The sequence below is a fragment of the Engraulis encrasicolus genome, unplaced genomic scaffold (assembly GCF_034702125.1).
Source record: "Engraulis encrasicolus isolate BLACKSEA-1 unplaced genomic scaffold, IST_EnEncr_1.0 scaffold_139_np1212, whole genome shotgun sequence".
Taxonomy (NCBI): domain Eukaryota; kingdom Metazoa; phylum Chordata; class Actinopteri; order Clupeiformes; family Engraulidae; genus Engraulis; species Engraulis encrasicolus.
Window position 1 is genome coordinate 24,522 of NW_026944900.1, and position 13,853 is coordinate 38,374.

Here is a 13,853-nt window from a genome sequence, read left to right on the forward strand (position 1 = left end):
GCAACATACACTTATACCACAGCTTTCATTATCATAAACTGCATTAATACATGTGCTTAACTTAGAAGTGACATCAATCAAAAAGAAGCCCACAACACCTAATTGAAATTATTCCTCTCATGATATACCAGCAAGTCCAGTCTAAATGCAACATTTGCATTTAAGCAGGTGGTTGGTGAAATGAGTTCCACCATTGATACATGTGTTAATTACTGTGCTTAAAGGCTATTTCCAAAAAAGGTGTGAGTTGTTTTGAATAATCTACTTAGTCCTGGGCCGTTTGTGAAAATGTTAAAATGCTCATCATTTGGTTGAAACTGTTTGCCTTGTTTTAAGCAACATAATGTAAGAGACACACATTTACTAAAGACTATGGATTTTGACAAATTCTACCAATAAAAAAATAAATCTACCAATGAAAACATTTAAAACCATCATAAATTACCCAAGTGACAGTATCTTTTAATAAGAAATATTTAGGCCTACTACAAAACAGAGTCACCTAACTGAGAATATTTTTACATTTTCCCAATACTTACCAAAGGCAAAGCAATACAGGGGATATGTAGAACATTTACCCCAAGGCCCAGGGCCATCCTGTATTGGTGTTGGGAGGTAGGGGGGGGGGGGTATTGTGACCACAATATACTATGGATAGGCGTTTTGCACAAGGACCCTGTGTGCAGTTGTTCTGGCACTTCTGTATACCAATGTTGAATTGGTTAACATTGAGCTACCTATAACATAGCCATTTCAGATCCAACTGCATTAATGCATGTGCTTAACTAAAATGAAATCAATCAAAAATAAGTCCACAGTTAGCCTAACGCCTGATTGAAGTTATTCCTCTCATGATATACCAACGTCCAGCCTACATGCAAAATGCATTTAAGCAGGAAGTTGGTGAATGAATTCCACCATTAATACATTAAAGGCCATTTTCAAGAAAGGTGTGAGTTTTGTTTTGAATAATCTACTTACTCCTGGGCCATTTGTGAAGGTGTTAAAATGCTCACCATTTGGTTAAGTGATACTCACTTATCAACTCACTGCTTAAAAATAAATTGCTAGAGTGTAAAATGTGCATTTCACTACTACAATATTTACTTTTTAAAAATCTGGTTTTGTCAATCACTAGCCCTACACAAATTAGAGTTTTATGATCTTTTCAACCACAAATTCGGACTAAAACTCCCTCCCTACTTTACCCCATTTAAACTCACCACATATGGTTCAGCTGAGTGTTTTACTAATATTACTTTACGTATAAATATGCTTTGCTTATACTTTACTTATAAATACCCTTTCAAAACATCAACAGCCAAAAAAGTCAGTTGGCCAAAGCAATAAACATGTAATAGACAGACTAATAAAACAACTCTTAAAACAATGCAAAAACAATAGTAACTTACCGTGGCAGGCAATACAGGCTCTCCAAACCAGGCTCCAGTTGTAATGATATGTTCCAATCAAGAACTAAAAAAACTCTCCTACATCAACTTAACACTTCTATTCACCTCCAAATTCCCTATTTGTCAACCTAAAACTGTCTACAAAACCAGGAATAGCTTTTAAGTAGCATTTACAAATGCTGTTGGTTTCTTCTTGATCTTGTCTTCCGTCCAGTAGAATGTGAAGCCTCCAGTCCTCTCCCACAAATGAGCTGAAGCATTGTAAACAACCTTACTTATCCTACTCAGGAGGACCTGCTTGAAATATGGCAATTACCCATCATGCACTGCAATTCTCAACTACATTTCACGAGTGAGGGGAGGAGCTATTGTCTACCCATCATGCATTGCACTTCTTGAACCTAATGTTTTCAAACATTAACTTAATGCTCACAAAAGAATAGTTTAGTTTTTGTTCAAAACAATTAGTCTAAGGTTCTGCATTTATTTTGGGGATTTCTAAAATTAAAACTCAGTGGTACATGAAAAAAAATACATCTCACCAACCCACCACCATCAACGAGTGTACGCTCAATCCCTCCTGCCATGAGTAAACTGTAAGATGTTAATGTTTAAGAAACCTAGCTCCAAAAAGCGCAGTGCATTATGGATACGCCATTAGTCAGAAATGCAATGAATGGCCAATGATGCAATGATAATATTTCTGTTGTTACGTTCATGGCATATTGTTTGGCTAACAACTACATTTCACGAGTGAGGGGAGGAGCTATTGTGTGCCCATCATGCAATGCACATCTTGAAGCTAATGTTCTCAAACACTAACTTAATTCTCACAAAAGAATAGTTTAGTTTTTGTTCAAAACAATTATTCAAAGGTTCTGCATTTATTTTGGGGATTTTTACAATGAAAACTCACTGGTACATGAAAAAAATTACATCTCACCAACCCACCACCATTGACGAGTGTATGTTCAATCCCTCCCCCCGTGAAGCAAAATTAAAAATGTTAATGTTTAAGAAACTTAACTCCAAAAAGCACAGTGCATGAAGGATACGCCCTTAGTCAGAAATGTAATGAATGGCCAATGATCCAATGATAATATTTCTGTTGTTACGTTCATGCAAATTGTTTGGATAGCAACTACATTTCACGAGTGAGGGGAGGAGCTATTGTGTACCCATAATGCACTGCACTTCTTGAAGCTAATATTTCTGTTGTTTCGTTCATGGCAAATTGTTTGGATAGCAACTACATTTCACAAGTGAGGGGAGGAGCTATTGTGTACCCATAATGCAACGCACTTCTTGAAGCTAATGATCTCAAACATTAATTTAATTCTCACAAAAGAATAGTTTAGTTTTTGTTCAAAACAATTAGTCTAAGGTTCTGCATTTATTTTGGGATTTTATAAAATTAAAACTCAGTGGTACATGAAAAAAATTACATCTCACCAACCCACCACCATCGACGAGTGTACGCTCAATCCCTCCTGCCGTGAAGCAAACTGAAAGATGTTAATGTTTAAGAAACTTAGCTCCAAAAAGCGCAGTGCATTAAGGATACGCCCTTAGTCAGAAATGCAATGAATGGCCAATGATGCAATGATAATATTTCTGTTGTTACGTTCATGGCATATTGTTTGGATAGCAACTACATTTCACGAGAGAGGGGAAGAGCTATTGTAAACCCATAATGCACTGCACTTCTTGAAGATAATGTTCTCAAACATTAATTTAATTCTCACAAAAGAATAGTTTAGTTTTTGTTCAAAACAATTAGTCTAAGGTTCTGCATTTATTTTGGGGATTTATAAACTTAAAACTCAGTGGTACATGAAAAAAATTACATCTCACCAACCCACCACCATCGACGAGTGTACGCTCAATCCCTCCTGCTGTGAAGCAAACTCTAAAATGATAATGTTTAAGAAACTTAGCTCCAAAAAGCGCAGTGCGTTATGGATACGCCCTTAGTCAGAAATGCAATGAATGGCCAATGATCCAATGATAATATTTCTGTTGTTACGTTCATGCAAATTGTTTGGATAGCAACTACATTTCACGAGTGAGGGGAGGAGCTATTGTGTACCCATAATGCACTACACTTCTTTAAGCTAATATTTCTGTTGTTTCGTTCATGGCAAATTGTTTGGATAGCAACTACATTTCACAAGTGAAAGGAGGAGCTATTGTGTACCCATAATGCACTGCACTTCTTGAAGCTAATGATCTCAAACATTAATTTAATTCTCACAAAAGAATAGTTTAGTTTTTGTTCAAAACAATTAGTCTAAGGTTCTGCATTTATTTTGGGATTTTATAAAATTAAAACTCAGTGGTACATGAAAAAAATTACATCTCACCAACCCACCACCATCGACGAGTGTACGCTCAATCCCTCCTGCCGTGAAGCAAACTGAAAGATGTTTATGTTTAAGAAACTTAGCTCCAAAAAGCGCAGTGCATTAAGCATACGCCCTTAGTCAGAAATGCAATGAATGGCCAATGATGCAATGATAATATTTCTGTTGTTACGTTCATGCCATATTGTTTGGATAGCAACTACATTTCACGAGTGAGGGGAAGAGCTATTGTAAACCCATAATGCACTGCACTTCTTGAAGCTAATGTTCTCAAACATTAATTTAATTCTCACAAAAGAATAGTTTAGTTTTTGTTCAAAACAATTAGTCTAATGTTCTGCATTTATTTTGGGGATTTATAAAATTAAAACTCAGTGGTACATGCAAAAAATTACATCTCACCAACCCACCACCATCGACGAGTGTACGCTCAATCCCTCCTGCTGTGAAGCAAACTGTAAAATGTTTATGTTTAAAAAACTTAGCTCCAAAAAGCGCAGTGCATTATGGATACGCCCTTAGTCAGAAATGCAATGAATGGCCAATGATGCAATGATAATATTTCTGTTGTTACGTTCATGGCATATTGTTTGGCTAGCAACTACATTTCACGAGTGAGGGGAGGAGCTATTGTAAACCCATAATGCACTGCACTTCTTGAAGCTAATGTTCTCAAACATTAATTTAATTCTCACAAGAGAATAGTTTAGTTTTTGTTCAAAACAATTAGTCTAAGGTTCTGCATTTATTTTGGGGATTTATACATCTTTTATGGTTTGGCCGTGACAGCCAATCAAAATCCTCCTAACACCCCCAAACAGGAAGTGAAGTCATATCTCAGCAACCCATAGTAAGAATCTTTTGGAAATTGTCACACACATTCTTGGCAATTCCCACAAGAACTTTCAGGTCCCCATTTCTGCTTGTAAAAATTACATGGCATGGTTGTTCAGTATGGCGCATTTACAAATCCAAAAATGTCAGACTCAATAGAACCCCCTGCAATCAACATTTCAGCAACATTTGGAGCTTAAGTTCAGAGGACTCTGTGTGTGTGTGTGTGTGTGTGTGTGTGTGTGTGTGTGTGTGTGTGTGTGTGTGTGTGTGTGTGTGTGTGTGTGTGTGTTTGTGTGTTAGTGTGCAGGGCCGCTGACAGGTTTGGCTGGGCCCGGGACAAAAAAAAAATATCAATGGGCCCCCCTTCCTCCCACCCCCCCCCCCCCCCCCCCCCCCCACCCCAACCCCGATCACAAAAAAAAAAAAACCAACCACCGAACGACCATTTTTTCCCAAGAGAGACCAGGTGGCCAGACTAAACTTTCAGCCTGAAGCACCACTCTCACGTGATATACTAATATATTATAAGGCCTACCCATTATAAAAGAAACGCCATTATCAAGCCTCACAAATCAATGACGCATACAATAATTCCATAGTAAACTAGACTGCCTGTGCAGTCGCCTTCGACTGCTTAAGGTATATCCCCGAAACGCGACGCTTCCAGTCCCCCATCATTCCTACCACTCCCGTCCACCATTTCGGAAACGTATATGATACATACAGACGTGACATGACGTGCATAGGCTTAAAACCAAACGACTATTGTGAAAATGAAGCAAAAAATGGGGCAAATGGTAATACTGTTTTAATGGTTCAGTAGATATACCACATTAGGTACAGTGTAATAACCAGTGTAACAATATTTAATACAATGTAATTGTTTTACTTACATCATGTGTTTGTGCGTAAGTGGTATTACATGGTATTGCATATTGTTACACTGGTAATACACTATATTACATGGTATTGCATACTGTTACACTCGTTATTACACTGTACCTGATAATGCATATTGTTACACTGGTATTACACTAGTATTACATGGTATTAAATATTGTTACATTGGTTATTACACTGTACCTAATATGGTAGATTCACTGAAATGGTGAACCATTAAAATAAGGTGTTACCGGGCAAATCAATCCACCCAGTCAGAAGTTATGGGCCAAATGAAAATTCCGCCATTTTGAAAGTGTTGTCTTCCAAACTCGAATCAGTTCATGAACCTACCCTAGAGCATTCACACACAAAATCTGGGACAAATCCATCCACCCGGTCAGTAGTTATGGGCCAAAGAATAATTCGGCCATCTTGAATTCAGTCATCTTGAAAGTGTTGACCTCCAAACTCGAATCAGTTCATGAACCTACGCTAGAGCATTCACACACCAAATCTGGGACAAATCCATCCACCCGGTCAGAAGTTATGGACCAAACGAAAATTCGGCCATCTTGAATTCAGCCATCTTGAAAGTGTTGACCTCCCAACTCGAAGCAGTTCATGAACCTACCCTAGAGCATTCACACACCAAATCTGGGACAAATCCATCCACCCGGTCAGAAGTTATGGACCAAACAAAAATTCGGCCATCTTGAATTCAGCCATCTTGAAAGTGTTGACCTCCAAACTCGAATCAGTTCATGAACCTGCCCTAGAGCATACACCCAAAAAATCTGGGACAAATCCAAACATCCGTTCAAAAGTTATCGCGTTAACACGAAAGACCTTACGCGGCGGCGGACGCGGCGGACGCGGCGGCGGCGCACGCAAAACCATTACATCCCCGACGCTCCGCGTTTCGGGGATATAATGATCTATCCATCCAATTATCCATGCATTTTTGCCACCATTTATTTAAAAATGAAACAAAATAAATAGGATTCACATCATTAATAACACAAGTGTACGTGTAATTTACTTTAGCAATTTGAGGGCTTGCACATCAGAACGTGCCTGACTGAATCAGCTCTAGTTCACTAGCTGTCACCACCAGCACACCAAGACGTCAGCCTTCCCACACCAGGAATAGCCAAACACAGGAACAAGTCAAGTTGCAGAAATGTATATGCAAAACGGATGTACACTGTTTCTCCCCACAAAGTGAACAGGTTGATAAAGTGTTAGCATTTGCGCTAAGCGGGATTTATACGCGCTAAGCGAAATAGCGTTGCATAATAGCGCAGTTTTAAAAGTTCTCCCTTGCCCTCTCCTTGCGCGCGACGCAACTTCTCATCATGTTACGATTGGGGCTAATGTGCATATTCCTAGCTAAGGTCACAGATGGTCAGATTTGAAACACAATTTTACTAAGCTGTGGTTATAGAATGATGCGACTGTGTGACTGATCATGTTTTAAACATGAATGCTGCAGTGCAGGGCGTGTCTGTTTATGAAGGGAAACTTTTGCTCTGTTAGTGTTCTCTGCTATTGTTAGTACCTGCATCATCTGAATAACTTTTTTACTGAAATCCTGGGGCTTCTGGTGTCTTCATCTATTTTTCTCCTATCCTTCATTTTCTGCCCTCCTGGTGAACGACTGCTTCTTCAGACACCTTGGCAAATTGGCACGAGCCGCGTTAAGTTGAAGCCGTTTTTTTCTTTCTCGTACTGACCGACCAAACCATTTGTGCACTGGGGGTGGGGGAGGTGGGGGCTCTTGATCCTTTTTAAGGGCAGGAAAGGCAAAATATCTGCATCATTTATTTAATGTAAATATAGCGCACCTCCCTCTCTGAAAAACCATCTTATTTTGAAAATAATTAGAACCATTAAACACAAACTTAATGAGGGCCCAGTTCTGGGCCCCCCTATCCCAGGGCCCGGGACAAAAAGCCCTTTTGTCCCCCCCTGTCGGCGGGGCTGTGTGTGTGTGTGTGTGTGTGTGTGTGTCAGCAAGTGTGTGTGTGTGTAAGGGGGAGGGTGGGTGTCTTTGTGTGTGGGAGTGCACACCGCATCACATGAGAGAGTGTAAACCAACAGACAAAATGAGTATGTACTTCCAGAGAGCAAGACATTGATCAAGTTGTGTACTAAATAGGTCCCATCCCTATCAATTGTGTGGACTTTGCGAGTGAAGGAAGTAACAGCAGTGCTACTACAATGACACCTTCACCGACCTCATTGTTATGCTTGATTCATTTTTCACAGGTGTAGGTGTATTACAGCAGGGCGGTATGCCACGACCCCTGGGCCGTAGGTGCGAGGGCCCGCCAAGGCTGCTTGCAGCTTTAATTATTATTATTCTCTAGTCACCATTCTTCTCCCTCTGCAAGTCTATGGCAGCCCATAGAACCGTACGTAGGAAAATGCTGTAAATCGGCACACACATTCGGGCCCAGCTCAGCATTACCCACAGCAATTTATAGGTCCCCAGCCCCAACGCTCTAGCGCCACCAACAGGTCAAAGTTGCAGGTACATTTCTGCTTGTAACTTTTGAACCGCTGGGCCGATTTTCATAAACTTGGTATCCCTGGAATCCTTGGGTCAAGACGAATCCAACGCACCCTATGACGTCATTTTCCGCCAGGATAGTTTTCCCGCCATTTTGGATTTTGTAAAATTCAATAAAAATGCTATTTTTTCGGCAATTTTTGACCAATTCACCCGAAATTCGGTATATAGTATCTCTGTACTGAGCTACACATGGGGTCTTCAGGAATATTGGATATCTTTTATCGTTTAGCCGTGACAGCCAATCAAAATTGTTGTAAACGTGGCAAAACAGGAAGTGAGGTCATATCTCAGCAACCGTTTGTCGAATTGGGCAGGGATTTTGTACACACATAGTAGTCCATCCCATGACCTACCACAAACAAAATCAGATCCCCAGCTCAAACTCTGTAGCGCCACCAGCAGGTCAAAATTTTAGCTACATTTTTGCCTGTAGCTTTTGAACCGTACTCCCAATTTTCAAAATATTGGTACACAGGTCATCTTCACACTATGCTGCACCCAGGTATGGATTTTCGTAACGATTGAAAAAACTATCAGCTCTCAGCAGCCATTCAAAATTGTGGAAAGAATGGAGGGATTTTTCTCATCTCTCTGTCCCCTTTGCCAACGGCACCTGCGCACGTTCACTGACACCATTCTCGGCAGGGGGTCTCTGGACACACAAGAGACGAGAGCTTAGGTGTGTGCGTAGTCTGCTATTGCTCTAGTGTCAACCAAAGCCCCACTGCCCCAGCCCCTGCACATACCCCCCCACCTCCACCCCACACACACAGACAGAGGGAGGGGGAGAGGGAGAGAGAGGGAGAGGGAAGGAGGGAGGGAGAGAGAGAGAGAGAGACCATTGTTGTTCTCTCGGTTCCTCTGTCTCTCACACACACACACACACACACACACACACACACACACACACACACACACACACACACACACACACACACACACACACACACTTACTTCTATATACACCAATTCCTCAGACCAGTCTCTCAAAAGGCTGGCCAACATTACATTGCAGCCTATAGGATTCTTATGTTTAGGATTTCAAGGACATATCTATTTTCAGTAGGCTCCCGATTCTTTTCCATAATATTGTATGTCATATAAACAATTTTACTAAATAGAATGATCACAGAGGATTATAATTGCTGTCCAAAAAGCAAGCCTCTCAAGTATAGAAATGACTTGCTGATATTTTATAGACTAATTTGAGAGGGAATGGAAATGTGTTACTCAATATAAATCAAGGGCAGCACAGGCCCTGCCATGGCCAACCGGTAGGGCACTCGTCTATCATGCGGCTGACCCGGGTTTGATTCCCAGCCCAGATCCTTTGCCTACCCTCCCCGTCTCTCTCCCCATTTTCCCCTCCAAGGAATGCACCCCAACATTGGCGAGATTTGGGCCAAAGGGGGCGCTGCAGTTCCTTCTGTTGCCATGGCAACTTTGGCAAGTTTACTGCTTGGCCCCGCATTGCTGCTTGCAGCTATATTCTTTATTTCATTGTTTATTTTATTATTTTTATCATTTTACCTTATGTTTTATCGTAATGTTTTAAATGTTCTTTGACTCTAATTTAATTCCTTCTTTCTTCCATGTTTCCTTTCTTTTTTGCATTTGTTAATCTTGTGAAGCACATTGAGTTGCACCTGTGTATGAAATGCGCTATACAAATGAACTTGCCTTGCCTTGCTTGTGTCTAGAGGTTATTATTCCTCACTCCTGGCCCCCAGTGTGCCCCTGATGTGTTGCCATTGGCCCATGCCAGAGCATTTGCACAACATGATTACTTGGTGCAGCAGGAGCAACTACCCTCCGCTTCTCTACACAAGCTGCATCAGATTGCCTATAGCCTACACACACACACACACACACACACACACACTCACACACACACACACACACACACACACACACACACACACACACACACACACACACACACACACACACACACACACACACACACACACACACACTTTCCATCCAGAGTCGGTAAGAAAAAGAGTGCAGATTATTCAAAGGTTGTGTGAGCCATCATTTCACATCGCGGGACGGACTTGGAGGCCATAAAAATGCTGGATGGTGTATGACTACTTGGGAGCTGTCTGCAGTCAGGGCCAAGGGGGGGGGAAATACGGCCTCCCTAAAGGCTGTCTCTTCTTCCTCTGAATGCTTGTTTCATTTACTGCCGTGCCTTCTCCTCCTCTAAATGCTTGTTTCAATTTTCGGAAAGGTTGACTGATGTGTGGCGAGGCTACTGGGCCTTCCTGTATTGGGCTGAGGGGATGTTTATCGGCACGACTATATAGAGTCAACAACCTTCCCTGAACGATATTTCGCAGACACCTTCACTCTGGCTCACCTTTTCTAATAACATTATATACATACATATACCTTTCAAAAAGAAGAGGAAATAGCTGTGTTTATTTGTTATTTTCTGGTCAAGGTTGTCTCTGTCTGCAAGTTGCTATTTACTTTATGTACACTTCTGCCACACAGTGAAAAATGATCGTGTGATATTGTGACGTCAATGTGTCAAGGGTCAATATCAAAGAATTCTTTTTCAGAATAAAGAAACTGAGATAAAATACAGGTTTCTTCTGTCATTTTTAAAACTTGATTGTAAGATACTGGAACCGGGCTTATGTTTGATTTTTTAAAAACCAAATTGCTTCAATTTTCGGAACAGCTGATTTGTGGACAGGCTATTAGGTCTTACTGTTTTGAACTGCGTGATTTTTATTGGTATGACTATATTGACTTAACACATGACTATATTGGCTCAACTCTATGTCAGAGAAGACAGAAAGAAAATTAACATTTCTTTCCCAAAATGCTATAAAAGCTATTTACATGTAATGGTCATTACTCATTTGCACACATAAAAAAAAATCAAGTTTAAGGCATTGGAACTGGGTTTATGTTTCAATCCTCCACACCCAATTGATTAGATTTTCTGAAATGCTGACTCGCGTGGACAGGTTATTGGGACTGCAAGCCCTGAGGACTTTGTATTAGTATGATTGCAGTCAACCCTCCTTCTGCAAGTCAGAAAAGACAGAAATAAAATTAAGAGCTCTTTTTCTGAAATGCTAAAAATAAATGAATCTATTTTCATGCGATTTCCATTATCATATCATTATTATCATTATCATTTTTGCCTTACCAAATGCTAACAATGCAGTGATTTTACTGAGAGCAACGGAAAATATTCATTTTAAGTATTTTTGAAAAAGGCAGTGTGTAGCATTTCAGAGGACCGCTCTTCAACTGCACATACTTACCTAAGTGTGAATTGTATAAGCAGTGCAGGATCGCACCAACCAAAGCAAGGCAGGAACACAACAGCACTCTTTTTTTATATAAACAACACATTTGCATTTTATTGACTTGCTTCAGAATAGAAGGTTCGACCGTTTTTAAAAAAAGTAAGCATTTTTGAAAAGAATGCCACTATGGGCACAAACAAAATACACACAATCACTCAAAGAGAACAAATGGCCTCAACATCGTCAAAAACAGGTTTGGGGGTTTCGGGGAGGGGGCATCCATTTAATCAACAATGCAATTAAAAAAACAAAACAATGTGGGGTTTTTTTTCAGCGAAGTCCAGTCCATCCTCCTTGGGGTTGCCTGAAAGAGCAGAGAGACATCAATTAGACAGTTAGGAGTATGAGACGGGCTCAGAGACAGGGGCTGAAAAGTATCTATTATTAACAACAATTGACAAATGGTAGAGTACCAGGTAGACCGTGAACACCTGTACACTCAACACAACAGCACAAGTGAACTTTGCTATTTAGATGTGTGTGAAATGACCCTGATAAAGGCCTAAGTCGAAACATTGGTACATTGGTCAAATTAAACACTGTAGTACAGAATTGTGAGTGTGTGACAAATGGTAGACACAATAAAATTCACATTTTCATAAGCGGTATACATTCTCCAATCAGTCCACAACCATTCACAATGGTTTTCTTGTGGTAGATATCCACCAGCCACATTCATTTAGTTCAACAGTAATTTGGCAAGTTGGTTCACAGGTCACAGTTGTAGCTCCAATTAGAAAAGGTGCTTACTGTTGTGAGTGGCAGCAGTGTATTTACGTGCAGGGTTTGCTAGCGATAAGTAGTATTTCATTGAGAGCAGTGGTTCATGAAATGGTACCCATTAAATTACTTTTTGAAATATGAGATGTGCAGACAACTCTTATGAATTTGGTGCAATGTCACAGAAGAAAAATGTGTGGAAGGACATCGAAGGGTGATGTCTCCTGCACCACACACACACACAAACACAAACACAGCAGCTACTGTATGTACGCACACGCACACGCCCGGTGCCTAATCCTTTTAAAACGTGTATAACCAGATTACAGTCGACTCCTTCCAGGAAGCTACGTGATCACGGCTGTCGACAGCATTGATGATTTATTTTACAAGAGGGCTCCTGCTGTACCAGAGAGGCCGATACGAGGCAGACACGGAGGAAAGGGAATGGAGGCAGACAAGAAGGCTTTAGCAGCAACGGGTGAGGCAGAGGAAGACACAGAGGCAGTACCAGCGAGGCAGAAAACCAACAGAGGCAGACACAGAGGCAGAGCCATGTACTATGGCTCGCTGTCTATATTGTATGAGCATGTGTGTGTTTGTGTATGTTTTATCAATATACAGGTGGAGGGCTTCTGCAGGGGTAGTGAGGCAGAGGTAGACCAAGAGGCAGAGGTAGACACGGAGGAAAGTGATGGAGGCAGGTGCACAGGCACACAAGATGGCTTCTGCAGCAACGGGTGAGGCAGAGGAACAGACCAAGGCAGCACCAGCGAGGCAGAGGCAGTGCATGTGTGTGTAAGTTGTATCAATATACAGAGGAGGGCTTCTGCAGGGGTAGGGAAGCAGAGATAGACACAGAGGGAGGCAGAGAATGGAAAAAGTAACAGTGATGGAGACCGACACTGAAGCAGGGATGAAGGCAGACACATACTGTAGGCAGAGACAGAAGAAAACGGTGACGGTGTGTGTGTACCCATTCTATCCTGCCCATCTGTGTGTGTCTTTACTGTTACTGTCTGTATCAGTATTATTAATTCGAACTGTACATTGGTGTCTGATCACACACTTTTTCAATATTCTATCTTAAATATATATTGCAGTCTTCTTAGGGCGTTGCAGTGCTTCCTCAACACATGGTGACCTACGCTGTTGTACCGTAGTCTGCGGGGAGAGTGTGAGAGGGTGCTGGTGGACCACCAGACAGGGTCTGGCAGAGTGCCTGGGTGTGTCCGGGGGTCTGTGCCCATTCGTCTGGGTGTTTCCCTCTCCTAGCCATTCCACACAGGACAGGAGACACACACAGTCTCCCCATCATGCCCTGCCTGGGTGGCCAGATGGCGGGTTTTATATTCGTTTCAAAAAGGACAGAGAGAATGAGAGCCTGCCCTGTACTCCTTGAAAGGTTTTGCTTTGCAGGTGGAGCCATTACTGAAGGAATCACTTGTAGAGAGCGGAACACACCGCTACAATTACAGTCATACCAAACCATCATTTAATTTGAAAACAGATATTTCGGTCAGTCACACCTTCATCAGGCTTTATATTTGTGTCAGACAGCTCTGAAGCTGATGTCTTGACTCCCTCAGCCCCCCTCTCTTCGACACTCGAATGAAGGTGAACCTGCAGTCTTTCACACAAGAGTGTTGAGGCACTTAACCTTGAGTAAACACACCCTGTGCAAAACACTCTGTCTCTTCTCTTTTCTGACACACACACACACACACACACACAC

At 41.4% G+C, this 13,853-nt stretch overlaps 1 protein-coding gene across 2 annotated transcripts in view; it reads right to left on the bottom strand.

The window, feature by feature from the left end:
* Nucleotides 1-13,853, bottom strand: part of LOC134442280 (uncharacterized) — a 64,926-nt gene that overhangs the window by 10,621 nt on the left and 40,452 nt on the right. The window contains exon 1 of one of the 2 annotated variants that reach the window (XM_063192519.1): nt 1,413-1,620. The exons of the other annotated variant lie outside the window; for it this stretch is intronic. The gene's annotated coding sequence lies outside the window, so the exon portion shown is untranslated. Of the gene's footprint in view, nt 1-1,412; nt 1,621-13,853 lie in introns of those variants that run through there. 2 annotated transcript variants of the gene reach the window in all.